Raw genomic sequence first — 15494 nt, 5'->3', positions numbered from 1 at the left:
TATTTAAATCAGAATTATTTTTATATTTTAAATCTGAAATATTATTTATTAAATCAGGTTTATTTATAAATTTCAGAATATATATTATTTATTTTTCAGAATTTATATTCTAATCCGAAATTGTTATTATTTACTTAATTAAATCTGAATTATCATTTAATTTCTAATTACATCAGAATTTTTATTTTTTAACATTTAAAATCAGAATTTTTATTTATTCAGAATTTATATCTTTATTTTCATTAAATTGGAATTATTAAATTATTAGAACAGAATTGATACTTTAAAAATTTAGAATTATTATTTTATAATAATTAGAATTTTCATGTTATATATATATATATATATATATATATATATATATTAATGTGAATTATTATATAAATAGATTTATCACTTTATGTAGATTAGCAATATTATATTATGTATAAATCAGATTTATTATTCTAATTATTAATCACTATCTTATTTAATTATATATATATATATATATCATAATTACTAGTTATATAATCCAACATTTTAGTAGTAATATTTATAATATTTTGGTAAAATCAGTAATATTATTTGTCATATATTTTTTTTAAATATAACAATATAAAACATATGATTATTATTTAAGATTGTTGATATTATTTCATGCCTTGTTATTTAAATAAACCCTAAATTCCCAATATTTAACAAATACTCAAAATTAATAGGGTAAACCTCTTGTGCAACGACACTTGGAACAATCCTCATATTCTCTTTACAAGAAATACGCAACGCACTCCAAGGTGAGTATACATGACCCATTTTCGTTTTACACTTTTTGGGTGCAATATGTATTCCTTATCAAACATCACAATCACATCAAACATTTTATGCACACTCTATCCATTACACTATGTGATACATTTTAATCATGTTAGACATGTTATGCTACTGTAAACACCTAATGACTATGTGTTCATTAACTTCGTACAAGCCTCCCCTAACAATGGTAGCGCTATAGGTTGAGAAACACCCCTCCCGTTATATTAACGGGTATTGTTAGGTTAATCTATGTTAAAACCACCCATACTCTTTTGGGTAGGCACTTTAATTGCGTTAAACTTTGGTTTGGACACGTAGAGTAACATCGTTTCGAGTATACTGTCAATATGATATTGTATTTCACATTTGGATATGAGCAACATTTTAAACGCGTACTATGCTATGTATGAAAACTTGTATACTCGCCAACATGTTTTTTTGTTGACATTATTTTAATACATATTGCAGATTGAAAGTACAAGATTCAAGAATCAAGCTAGGAGGAACTCTAGAAACCCACATAACATTTGAATTATTGTTGAACAATATGTTGTCTTGTTTGGAACTATGTATTTCACCCTAGCGTTTATGAAATGAATTAAATAAATTATTGTCACATTTAGTGTTATGTTGTTTTGAGCAATTTGTACGGCTCATCCCGATGTTTCCGCCATCGGTTGGGGTGTGACAACAAAAGTCTCATGCAAACCTTCAACACAAGATAATCATCCAAATATCTAGCCACTCATGGCTTTAACAAACATAATGCAAGAAATTGGAAGGAAAATAGTGTTCACAAGTTTCACCAACAAGCACTAATGAAGCTAGATGATTTTTAAGTGAAAGATAGTTGTCAAGATGTTTTGATATCTAAGAGATGATGATTTAGAGCTCCCAAGTTCCCCCTTTATGCTTCCCCCACGTTTTTCCATCTTTGTAACCGAAACTATCATGATAAGCACCATCAAAATCCATCAAAATGGCATTAAATGTCATAGGTTACGATTTGAGATCAGTCGGAGCCGTAAGCTACGGCAGTCAGTGGGAACAAAAGTCAACATGGGGCCGTAAGCTACGGCCCCCAGCCGTAGCTTACGGCTAGCATTGGATCTTTACGCCTGGCTCCTCCTGTCTTACGGCAGCTTATTTGGTCATTGGATGGGGGCCGTAAGCTACGGCCCGGTGGCGTAGCTTACGGTCCTGAGCTTTATTTCCTTCCATGATTTCTCCATCTTTCCATTCTTTCGCTCTTTTTAAGTCCCGCAACTTCTAGTATCCATCCGTACCTCCTAAAACCCGCATCTTGCACACTTTAACACCTGCATCATCAACATCTTGTGATTACCTAATTCAAGCAAATAACCGGATAAAATGTAGAATGTGCGTTATATTAAGCCTTTTAAGGGTTGTCCTATGGACCACCCGTCAATACGTATGAGTGCAGGCATGTATGTATTGAGGTATGGATGTATGCAAGAGTATATGTAAGTATGATTTTGGATACGTTAAGTGTTAATAATATTAATCATGTACCTGGAAAACGAAGATTTACGCAGGTACATTATTGAAGACTCACAAGGGAATGGATACGCTAATGATATGCTTAAAGTTAGAGAGAAAGCTGAATGGAAAGTGTACATATATTGAGTCTTGTTTATGTATTGTATACTAATGTGATGAATGTATGTGGTGAGTGCAGGTTGTACGAATCACGGGTGGTTATCACGAGGAATAGAGCTTGAAGAGGGAGTCAAAGCTAGATTGTACGGGAATAACTGAATATGTATTATTAGTAATTAGGGCTTATGCTTTATTTTTTTGTAAAAGATACATATTAAAACGTACTTTCAAGTAAGTCATGACGTTAATAATGAAAGAAATTTTATGGCATGGGTTTCCGCTGCGACTTTTTGTCAAATATGAATTAGGGTGTAACAATATGTCATACCCATTTAATTGGGTAATCGAATGCGTAAGAGAAATGAAAGTACGTACACGAATGGAACTAAAATGACGGTTTTATAAGCAAACAAGTATAATGACTAACGTTTTAAAGCTTTGTTGTTGAATGTTGGTAAATCCTCAATTTTGGCGACTTGGAGAATCGGAGCGAGCGCGTGTTCATGTTATGCGATACCAAATGCTTCCGCTAGTTTGTTCAAATGTTTTCGATCCAAAATTTGTTGTATTGGTTTTTAGTAGTATTTTTTTTTTTTTGAACGAATTGTAGAATTGTATCTAGTTTGTTTATGTTTAAAACAGGGGTATGTTCGTTTATGGACAGGTCATGCCCGATTTTTGTTAAATTATAGTTTGATAATATCACATTTAGGAAGGTGAAATTTTGGGCGTAACAAGTTGGTATCAGAGCCTAGGTTTGAGGGATTCGAGCAAGAGTATCAGTGCTTGAACTCAAACCGATGGCTCGTGCAAAAGTGTGCTCGCTCCGAGATCGCCAATGAGGTAAAATTTTAAATTTTTGATTAATATAATTATGTATAGTGTGTTACGGTATAAGTTTTAAGGTTCAAGTAGGTTATGGGTGATAAGGCGTGTAAAATAAGAAGTCCCGGGACCCGTGTAGCTGAAAACGGACTCGGTAAATGGTCGGAACACTCAAAAGAAATTCAGCAGCGTTTCAGCAAACGGGAGGCCGTCGCCGACGGGCTCCTGGCCGTCGCCGACGCCCCCTTAGTCCCGACGCCCTAAGTGTCTGCCGACGGGCAAAGTGGCCGACGCCACATTCCAGGACCCGTCGCCGACGGGTGTAAGGCCGTCGCCGACGGCTTGTGGAGTAATAATCTGCTGAAAATTTTATTTTAGTATTATTTTCGCGTTTCGAGTTACCGGGTTGTCCGAAGGCCCATTCGAATGTTTATGTAGGGTCCAAATAATGCCTAATAAGATGTATCTAACCACAGTTAGTGGTTACGATGGAAAGAAACTTGTAAAGGCCTTGTTTTCGTACTTTGAGTTTCTAAATTGTCTAAAAGCTTAATGAATGTTCGTGTAAGATCTATATAAGGCCTAGTACGATATATGTGACCACGATTAGTGGATAAGATAGACGGAATATGCTAATCATTTATTTATATGCTATTTATAAGGCCAAGAGCACGCGGCTTATGTGAAGGGTAAGCGCAATTGTTCGGAAGGAATGATCCGTGAATGCGGTCTAGGACCGGCATCAAGGCAAGTAATAAGACGAATTGACCCCTGGTACGTATACTCAACGCGTTGATCTATGAAATAGTATAATTAGGCAAGTGAAAGAAAAATCTAAATGAATATAACAACGACATGGTAAAGGAGTTTTAAAAATGTAACACGTGCCGAAACTTAATTCTTCGGGCATAATGTGGCGATTACGCGAAGACACGAAACTAGTACGTGGATTGTGTACCTGGCCAGTACACAAGAAACGTATGACGTTCGTGAGACCGCGATAATTGTTACATGTATGTCCGTTAGAATTGGGTAGCAGGTGGGCGTACGGGTGAAATGAGTAGTAAGACTCTCGGGAGATTGAGAGTACTACGTAAGAGTAAAAAGTGCAAGTGATAAGAATAAAATGTTGAATCCATAAGAAGGACGGACCAACAATGTATGAATGCAATGCTTGAATCCGCGAGACGGATTCAAGGAATGAAAGATATGAATGCAATGCTTGAATCATCGAGACGGATTCAAGGAATGAAAGATACGAATGCAATGCTTGAATCCGGGAGACGGATTCAAAGAATGAAAGATATGGATGCAATGCTTGAATCCGCGAGACGGATTCAAGAAATGAAAGGCATGAATGCAATGTTCAAATCCGCGAAGCAGACTTAAGGTATAAAAAGGCGAAAACTAGTCTACATAAGAAGAGTCAATAGTTTGACCATGATTGCGTCAAACAAGTCATATAAGTAAATGTAAAGCAAATGAACAAAGGAATGATAAGAATGAAGATATTCGAATGTGAAGTAATTACGTACCAAACAAATAAATGTTCCTTAAGTGATATGATTCAGTTTATGCTTGAACTTCTATATATATATATATACACATATATACATATATATATGAATATATTTATGCAAATGCGTTTTGTACAAGAATGGTCGAAAGGACAAATGGGTCATACGGGTCAGATGGCGATCGCCATTTGAACTTGGTAGCTAATGTTTTGGTTGTTAAGTTTTATACTCATAGGTAAACTTGATGAATAGACGCGCAATGTCACTAACCGGAAAGGAATGATTACCGTAAAGTATGGATAATGAATCAATGGAATTTACTTCCGTCAGGTACGTATAAAAAGGGTTGTAACTTTAGTATGAGGTTATGACTCGACTAGAGAGGGATGCGTCAGAATAGAATATGTGTATACAAAACCGTAATGAAAAATGTGAAGTGAACTTCTAAATGTTCGTAATGATCGTCGAGTGGTATTGAACCTGAATGCTCATAACTGTGGAAATTCTGATAGAATATAAGAGATGACAAGTATCGTTAAGAAATGCTAACTTTGATGCTCGGCTTGTTGGCCATGTTCATTTGAACAAGATATTGTAGGAAAGATACGCATGGCACGTATAACAATAGTAACCATGGAAATAATACTTAGTCTTCGAATTAAGTACGGATAAGTAAGTTGAAGAAGGGTGACTTTGATTTAAATAATAAGTCTTTGAATGATTATAGTATGCATATGATAATGTATTGAAACCCCCCCCCCCCTATGAGTTTAAAAGGTAAACAAAAGTAATGATAGAAATTGAATGTTTGGATGGCTCGTGGTGAACAACATGAAAGATAGCATGGGATGTATGAGCAGTATGAAATAAACCGATTTATTTTCATTAGTAAATATACGAATGTAATATGCTTAAATAGGATGTTAGAAACAAGCCATAGACTTAGTTTGTATGATTAATAACTGTATACACTTGGAATAAATTTGATGAATGAAGCGCTAGTGATGATATGTGCTAGGAGCTAGCATTATAAAGTCAAGACGACACTAATAAGAGCTCGGGATCAGATTCTGACTTTAATGCGAATATGAAAGTAACTTACTTGATTTAAGAACGGAGGGACAACGCGTACAAAGACGTTTACGAATGAATGAAACTCTTGCCAAGATCTCGAATGCATCCCTGTGGTAGTAAGCATTGTGAATGAAAAGATAAAAGAGTGGGTGTACAATTGGTCCGGTTGGAATGAGAAAGGTTTCGGGGACGAAACCTTCTTTAAGGGGGGTAGACTTGTAACACCCCAAAAATATTTGCTAGACATAAGTTAAAATGTTATGATAAAAGGGTAGTAATTTAAGTTAATTAAGTGGTAAATATGGAGGGACTAAAGATGTAAATGCCGAAAAGTTTAGATAATAAAATGTTAAATGATTAAAACCCACACAGAACTCGTGTGTGGGGTTCTGGACGATCGACAGAGAGGAGCAAGGAGGGGTGAAACCCTAACTTCACAAAATCCACAAGAATTACTACAAATCTTAAGGAAATCGAAAGAATAATCATCAAATTCTAAGCTCCTACACCTGTTCTTTGAAGTGGTAAGTTCAATTTTGTGATTTTCTAAATTGTATGAAGTGGGTCTTAACCCAAGCATGAATGCATGGCATAGGATTCGTGAAATTTGGTTAGTATCAAGGATTAGGATAAGAATTATAGCAGAAATTATGTTTGAATTGGGATGGTTGTTGTGATTTTAGCAAAAACCCGCTTGTTAAGAAGCTAGTAATTGTAGGATGATGGAATGAGATCATATAACTAGAACTTTGATTATGAGCTTGATGTGATACATGAATGATGAATAAAATTTATGTAGGATGGAGTAGTTATGTAAATCCGAATGAATATGAATGTTGTATGATGATAAACTAATAAGAATGTGCCTTATAGTCTTGTACCGAATACCATGATTATGATGCTTACAAGGTGTTTGATGAAATGCCTAAGAGAACAAATTTGTGAAATTGTATGAAAGTTGTGGGTAGGTATGTATAGAAAGTGTTTATGGTGTAGTCGTTAACAAGATAATATGTGAAGTATGCTTTAAATGGAGTCCATACGAAAATTCGGGTTTGAATGAATGATTTGGTAAAATCATGCATTAGGGACTTGTACTTTGTGTTTAAATGGTGTGATGCTCACCATGTATTTAATGCGCTTGATTTATAGTAATCAAAAGTGAATGTGTACGAATGTGAAACGAATAGTTTATTAATAAGTAATGATGTCGGAGTTATGTTGTGTACGTATCTATGATAATAAGTTTGACTAAATAAATGTTGAACGACGTGATTGTCAGTTCATGTTTTATGTGTGATAAAGTTTGACTATTAAAAGTTTATGTAGCTAAGAGTTGAAAATGGATGTGATATGAATGATCATGCGTGCTAACTATGAAATGGGTATAATGATTTGAAAGGATAGGAAACCAAAATTGACATGGACTCAAGTATGGAAGGCTATCGGATTAAGAGGAAATGAGGAAGTTATGCACAAACTTGGACGCACGAGGTAAGTGATTTCCATAATCACTTCTTAGTTTGTTTAAGTAGTATAATGTTTAATTATTAAGTTCATATGAAGTTGAGGTCAAATCAATAGATTATTTTGATGAATGCATGAACGGGTCGAATAATTCGTAGATGAATAATAAGCCGATCATGTACAAGTTAAGAAATTCCTTAACTCGGATGTTGGATTTCAAGTCCACATGATAGAATGTTAATTTACAATCATGTAGGAAGAAACGTGACGCAAAACGGATGAAAAATGAGAGAGTTATGTCCGTTTCGGTAAGAATTAATGGTTAGGAAGAGTGCAGAGCTGACACGGTCGGGTGGTGAGATGACACGGCCGGGTGAAGGTTCTGTGAAAAAAATATTAGTTATGTGATTTATGCATCGTAGGCTTCGGTATATTATCTGTGGACTACGGTGGGCCTCCCAAACATGATTTCGAGTGTTCCCTTGACGATTATAAGTTGTACACCCAAGTCTAAGCCTCATGTAATTTATATAAGAGTATGATAGATGTATGTAATGATGACTAGGGAGGTGTGTTAATTAAGTTAAGAGAATAGGATGGTATGTAAGTATGAACAATTGGAGTCATGGTGAGTTTAAGTCATATAAACTAGTACGCGTGATGTGTATAGAAGATATATATATATATATACGTATGTACATAATTATGCGAAAGGCGTATATTGTGTTGTAGTTAAATAGATGCATATAAATAGTTGGCGACCTTTTTACGAAGATGTAGTACTTGAATATGTTGAGATTACGGGTTTGCTAACCAAGTTATTATCAAGTATGTTTGAAAGTGCAGGTTTATGAATGTCGGACTTTCGAAGTGTTGATATAGTAATGAAATGATTGAATGTTGGAAGGATAATCGGGTTGAAGTAACTTAAGCGGTTAGAATATGCTATGGACGTTTTAGTTTATACAATATTATATGTTTGGTCGTCACCATCTACTAACAGGTTAGTTGTATGAGAGTATATGTCATACCCATTTAATTGGGTAATCGAATGCGTAAGAGAAATGAAAGTACGTACACGAATGGAACTAAAATGACGGTTTTATAAGCAAACAAGTATAATGACTAACATTTTAAAGCTTTGTTGTTGAATGTAGGTAAATCCTTAATTTTGGCGACTTGGAGAATCGGAGCGAGCGCGTGTTCATGTTATGCGATACCAAACGCTTCCGCTAGTTTGTTCAAATGTTTTCGATCCAAAATTTGTTGTATTGGTTTTTAGTAGTATTTTTTTTTTTTTGAACGAATTGTAGAATTGTATCTAGTTTGTTTATGTTTAAAACAGGGGTATGTTCGTTTTATGGACGGGTCATGCCCGATTTTTGTTAAATTATAGTTTGATAATATCACATTTAGGAAGGTGAAATTTTGGGCTTAACAAATTACCTCATATTAGATGTTGTATATGGGTATCATATTCAACATGAATATTTCTGATTACAAAATAAAATCCTAATGATTGAGGATTGAGAGTTATTAAGCTATATTTGGAAATGTAAATTACGATTTTGGCCTCTGTGGTTATATCATTTTTACTCTTTTAGCCCAAAAAGGAATCTTTTAACATTTGAACCCCCAACGTCTTTTTTTCTAACCCTTTTGGCCCCCAACGCCTTTTTTTCTAACTCTTTTGGCCCCTAAAAGTAAATGGATGGGGTTAATATTAGGGGCCAAAAAGGTTAGAAAAAAAGACATTGGGGGCTCAGATGTTAAAAGATTCTTCTTGGGTTAAATGGGTAAAACTGATATAACCACAAGGGTAAAAATCGTAATTTACTCAACTGAAAAAGTAAACATAAGATAGCTCTTAAGAGGTTATAAAGATGAAAAACAAGTAAAGTATTCGGTTTAGGTTTTTTCAAGAGTTGACCAATTGTCTAATAAAGGTCACGCTTGATTTACATAACATCAACAATATCCAAGGTTTTAAAAACCGTTATTTTAATCGTTCCGGATTGGGCTTAAAATTGGTTTAACCGATTGAACCGGGTTGTACCTGATGGTTCAACCGGCTTGACTAGTTAACTCTATAATTTCATAAATTGCAACTTTAACTCAAAAAAATAATCCAAAGTGCATTATAACAAATTAAAGACAATCCAAAAGTTAATCCATATCAAAAAAAAAAAAAAAAAAAAAGATAATTCAAAAGTATTCAGTTTTCCAACAAAGTTCTTTTAAATGAAAGTGTATGATATGTTTAAGCCATTGGAGTGTTGAATGCATCAAGTTCCCGGTCGCTTAAAATATGAAATTCACTATCGTCACCATCCTCATCAACTAAAGCATAACTATTTTCGTTTCTACAATATTAAATAAGAAGTTTTAGTTGCAAATAATCATAATATATTAAACTTACGTAAGATAAGTGACATATATAATAAGTAACCTTGTGTTTGAGAAACCGGCTCATGATCTTCCTCACTAAACATGTTATCTATATCATCGTTATGAAGTTCTCCTATCGGCTCTTCTTCAACCACCCAAAATGTTGGGGATCGATACGGGTCAAACACGAATCACAACACAGAACTCACACACACACACTCTATTTAGAACACAAAGATTTATAGTGGTTCGGTCTGGTTTTGACCTACATCCACTCTCGGTAACTAGGAGTATTTTTATTAAGCGCGGTACAAGTATTACAGATACAAAACAATCTCTTATATAGAGATCAGATAAAAGAAGAAAGTCAAATACAAGATCAGTGAATAATGGGTCACAGAGAAGATTGGATCATCTCAGCCCTTTATCTTCTTATCCTGTTTTGATCAGAAGGATTTTCTGATGTCCACTTGCTCAAGCGGATTCACACTCAACAATCTCCCACTTGAAGCCACGGAATAATCTTCACATGTGCTTCAACTGTGCATCAGTATCTCTGTAAAACTTTGATCTTATCACATTCCTAGTTACCCGGCCTTCTCTTCAATTAACCTAAAGGCCAGTTGAAGCTATGCAAAGCTTCAACTTCTCTAAGGTGACAACCTTAGTCAACATATCAGATGGATTTTCACTTCCTTTGATCTTCTTCAACTTCATAGTGCCTTCACTAACTTGCTCTCTGATGAAGTGATATCTCAGCTGCTTTGTCTTCGAATGGAAGACAGGATTCTTTGCAAGATGAATTGCACTTTGATTGTCACAGAATAGTGCACAATCAACTTGTTCCTTGCCGAGCACTTTGAGAAAATTCTTCAACCATATAAGCTCTTTGCTTGCTTCAGCAACTGCCATATACTCTGCTTCTGTGGTTGAAAGGGCAACACTTTTCTGCAGTCTGGACATCCAGCTTACTGCAGTGCCTCCCACTGTAAAGACATATCCGGTGGTGCTTTTGTAAGATTCTTTACAACCACCAAGGTCAGCATCCGCAAAACCATTCAGAATAACATCTTTCCCCTTAAATTGTAATGCCACTTTTGAAGTCCCCTTCAAATATCTTAGCAGCCATTTAACTGCTTCCCAATGTTCTCTCCCTGGATTGGACATAAACCGACTAACAACTCCCACTGCATGAGCTATATCTGGTCCCGTGCATACCATTGCATACATGAGGCTACCAACTACCGATGCATACGGAACTTTAGCCATTTCTGCTTTGTCTTCATCTGATCTGGGTGACTGAACTTTAGAAAGCTTAAAGTGACTTCCCAAAGGTGTGCTTCGAATCTTGGCATCTTTAAGGCTGAATCTTTCTAACACTTTCTCAATGTACTTCTCTTGAGAGAGTGTCAAAGAACCATCTTCTTTGTTTCTGAAAATACTCATCCCAAGTATTTGGTTTGCAACTCCCAAGTCTTTCATCTCAAACTCTTCAGACATCTGCTTCGTCAGCTTCTTGATCTCTGTCATGTCTGAACCTGCAATCAACATATCATCCACATATAGTAGTAGAATAATATAAGAACCCTTAAACCTCTTGATGTAACAACAATGGTCATTGTCACATCTCTTGTATCCGCCTCTTCCCATGAAATTATCAAACCTTAAATACCATTGTCTGGGTGCTTGTTTCAGACCATACAAACTCTTCTTCAACTTACACACCAAGTTTTCTTTGCCTTTAACCTAAAAACCTTCTGGTTGTGTCATGTAGATATCTTCTTCTAGGTCACCATGTTGAAAAGCTGTCTTGATATCTAGCTGCTATAGATGCAAACCTTCTGCTGCTACAATACTGAGAACAACTCTGATGGTAGTCATTTTCACCACTGGAGAAAATATTTCATTGAAATCAATTCCCTCTTTCTGCTGAAATCCCTTGACCACTAATCTTGCTTTGTACCGTTTGGTACCATCATGTTCATCTTTAACCCTGAAAACCCACTTGTTCTGAAGAGCCTTCTTCCCAGATGGAAGTTTTGTTAAGTGTCAGGTCTTGTTCTTCTCAAGCGACTTCATCTCATCTTTCATTACTAACTCCCACTGCAATGAATCTTTCAACCCCATGGCGCTTCTGAGTAACACTGGGGTTCACCATTTTCCGTCAAAAGTATGTTATTGACAGATGGTGAATATCTGTCTGGTGGTCTAACGACTCTGGAGGATCTTCTTGGTTGAAACTGAGGTTCTAGAATTTGAGGAGCGACCTCTTCTTCTTCTTCTTCTTCTTCTTCTGCAGAATCATTACTAGAATCATCCCCTGAGCTCCCACTATCGATTGACTCATTCCCATTTTCTGGAATGTCGACTGAAGCTTCTTTTCTTGTTTCACCACTTTCAAATTCAACATAGTCTTTCTGAACTTCTGGTCCTTTGGTGTTTCTGTCTTTATACAATTCGTTTTCATTGAAGACGACATTCTTGCTTCTGATTACTTTTCTGCCTTCATTATCCCAAAGCCTGTAACCCATTTGTTCTGACCCATAACCAATGAATGTGCACTTCTTGGATTTTGAGTCTAACTTATCCCTGTCACCAGCTTCTAACAAATCGTAAGCACTACAACCAAAGACTCGTAAGTGTTTGAGACTTACCTCCTTTCCTTGCCACATTTCTTCAGGCAATTTGAAATCTAAGGGACCGGTTGGTGAACGGTTGATCAAGTAGGTTGCAGTGCTAACTGCATCGGACCAGAATGTCTTGGGCATCCTCGCATTTAGCCTCATGCTTCTAGCCCTCTCATTTAGAGTTCTATTCATTCTCTCATCTACACCATTCTGCTGAGGAGTTCCGGGAACTATTCTGATCATCTTTATCCCTTCCTTGGCGCAATAGTCATTGAACTTCTTGCTTATGTATTCACCACCATTATCAGACTTTAAGCACTTTACCTTCAAGTTAGTTTCATTTTCAACAGAAGATTTCCATATCTTAAAAGCATCAAATACGGCAGATTTATGCTTAAGAAAATATACGCATACCTTGCGTGTTGAATCATCGATGAAAGTAACATAATATCTTGAGCCTCCTAGAGATAAAACTGAGGTTGGTCCATATACATCCGAGTGAACAAGCTCTAACTTCTGAGCTTTCGGTGTCCTCCCTGTCTTCACAAAAGTAACCCTCTTTTGTTTTCCAAGAACACAAGGTTCACAGAATTCAGTTTCCACTTTCTTCAAGTCTGGAAATTTACCTTTCTGAGCCAACATCTTCAATCCCTTTTCGCTCATGTGTCCGAGTCGGTTGTGCCATAAATTTGATGGACTCGGACCGGTGGACATTGCATGAACACCTTCAGCAGAAACTTCTGCCATGTATAGAGTACCTTGCTTCTTTCCTTTGGCAATCACTAAATTGCCTTTGATCACTTTCCATTGTCCACCCCCAAAGTGAACATTAAACCCTTCATCATCTAGTTTACCAACTGAAATCAACTTTCTCCTCAAATTAGGAATAACCCTGACATTTTTCAATATCCATATAGTTCCTAATGAGGTCTTCAAGTCTACATCTCTGATACCTGTGATATCAAGCATTTGATCATCTGCTAAACGAACTTTACCAAAGTTACCTGTTCATAGATTCTTAACCATATCTGGGCATGAGATAGCATGGAAAGAAGCACCCGAATCCATAATGCAAGATTCAACTGAATCGTCAACAGAACAGATGAGAACATCACCTAAATTTTCCGAGGATACACTGTTTACTTCTTTCTTTGAAGCGGGTTTTGTACATTGGCTTCTATAGTGACCTTTTTCTTTGCAATTCCAACAATCAACATCTTTTCTGTTCTTTGATTGTCCCCTTCTTCTGGACTTGGACCTGCCTCGACTGTGTCCTCTTTCGTTTCTTCTTCCTCTACTTTCTATGCAATAAAGAACTAGAATTAGAAGTCTCACCATTGCTTCTCCGTCTGATATCTTCATTTACTATCAAGTCACGAATACTCTCGGAAGTGAGTTTGGTAGTGCCGGATGCACTACTAACAGCTATGACTGTGCCTGACCAACTGTCGGGTAATGATGATAAAAGGAGTAGCGCTTGTACTTCATCTTTAAACTTTATTTCAACTGAGGCTAAACGAGAGATAATCGAGTTAAACTCATTTATGTGAGCGGTAACCGACATGCCTTCCTTCATCTTGGTGTTAACCAATTGTCGGATGAGGAATACTTTGTTTGAAGCGGATGGTTTTTCATACATGTTGGACAAAGCTTTCAATACACCATATGTGGTTGTTTCATTGACAATGTTGTAAGCAACACTCTTTGCCAAACAAAGCCTAACCACACCCAAAGCTTGTCTATCCAACAACTTCCATTCTTCATCATACATGTCATCTGGTTGTTCACCCGACATAGGCAAATGCAAACTTTTCTGATATAATAAATCCTCAATTTGCATTTTCCAAAATCCATAATCACTACCATCGAACTTGTCAATCTTGATTTTACTATCTTCTGCCATTTTTTAACAAATAATTATCAATTTGCTACAAACTAAACGAGTTTATACTGCTAAAGGATACTTATACTAGCGGAAGCAATAATCAGAAACAAATAACTTATCTGTTTCAAGCTTTAAATGGCAATGAACAAGTAGCAGTGGCTTGTGATGGATGTTTGTCAAAGTTGAGGGGCCATTCTGTTAAAATTGAGAAACTCAATTTTCTTCACCAGAAATAAAACACGTTCACTTGCTTTTCTTCCCCAATTCCACCAAAAAAAACCTCTGATTCTTTTCTTTCTTCCTGCGATCTCCCAAGAGAACAGGCAGGTGACGGAGGCGGCGGTGCTTACGACGGCGAAGAGAGCCGCAGGTGGGTGGGAGGCGGCGCAGAGTAGGTGACAGCTGGTGTGTTGTTGTTTCTGGTCTTCAATCGGAAACCCTAGTTTCGATTTCACCGGTCAACTTCTTCTTCTCTCCTGTTCGTGTGTCACACAAGAGCCAAACTGGGTTCAATCGGAACCCTAGACAGCGGCGGCGGAGAGAGCGGCAGCGGTTCTGGCGACGGCGGAACTGCCAGCGGTTGACGAGTGGCGGAGGCGGCTGAACATCTCTGATCAGAACCCCAGTTCCGATTTCACAGGTCAGTATCTTTTACACCTCTGTTTCTGTTCGGTTTCTGTTCGGTTCAATAACACGAGCCTGAGCTCTGATACCAGTTGTTGAGGATCGATACGGCTCAAACACGAACAGAATCACAACTCAGAACTCACACACACACTCTATTTAGAACAAAAAAATTTATAGTGGTTCGGTCTTGTTCTAAGCTACATCCACTCTTGGTAACTAGGAGTATTTTTATTAAGTTTGGTACAAGTATTACAGATACAAAACAATCTCTTATATAGAGATCAGATGAAAGAAGAAAGTCAAATACAAGATCAATGAATAATGGGTCACAGAGAAGATTGGATCATCTCAGCCCTTTATCTTCTTATCCTGTTTTGATCAGAAGGATTTTCTGATGTCCACTTGCTCAAGTGGATTCACACTCAACACAAAATTCTGCATGACTAAAACTTTCACAATCAACCAAGTCATAGGATCTTTTAGCATATTTGAGTCTACAAAAACAACTACCCAAATGTCAACACTTATAAAGTAAATTACGATGTAATAAACATTTTAAAGAATTCAAGATATCGTACCTATTTTGTAAACGCAAGTTGTAATGAACAAACACAAGATCATTTAGTCTTTTATGTTCCAGCCGATTTCTTTTTTTCGTGTGAATCCTTT

At 36.5% G+C, this 15494-nt stretch overlaps 1 long non-coding RNA gene across 1 annotated transcript; it reads left to right on the top strand.

Moving 5' to 3' along the window:
• Positions 1 to 3906: 3906 nt before the first annotated feature.
• Positions 3907 to 5481, top strand: LOC118479744. Its single transcript, XR_004860376.1, has 2 exons — positions 3907 to 4014; positions 4993 to 5481. It is a non-coding gene; the product is annotated as an uncharacterized LOC118479744 (long non-coding RNA).
• Positions 5482 to 15494: the final 10013 nt, after the last annotated feature.

This window comes from Helianthus annuus, chromosome 6 (assembly GCF_002127325.2).
Source record: "Helianthus annuus cultivar XRQ/B chromosome 6, HanXRQr2.0-SUNRISE, whole genome shotgun sequence".
NCBI lineage: Eukaryota > Viridiplantae > Streptophyta > Magnoliopsida > Asterales > Asteraceae > Helianthus > Helianthus annuus.
The sequence above is the reverse complement of the archived record's forward strand: the minus strand, read 5'-3'. Positions and strand labels throughout refer to the sequence as shown.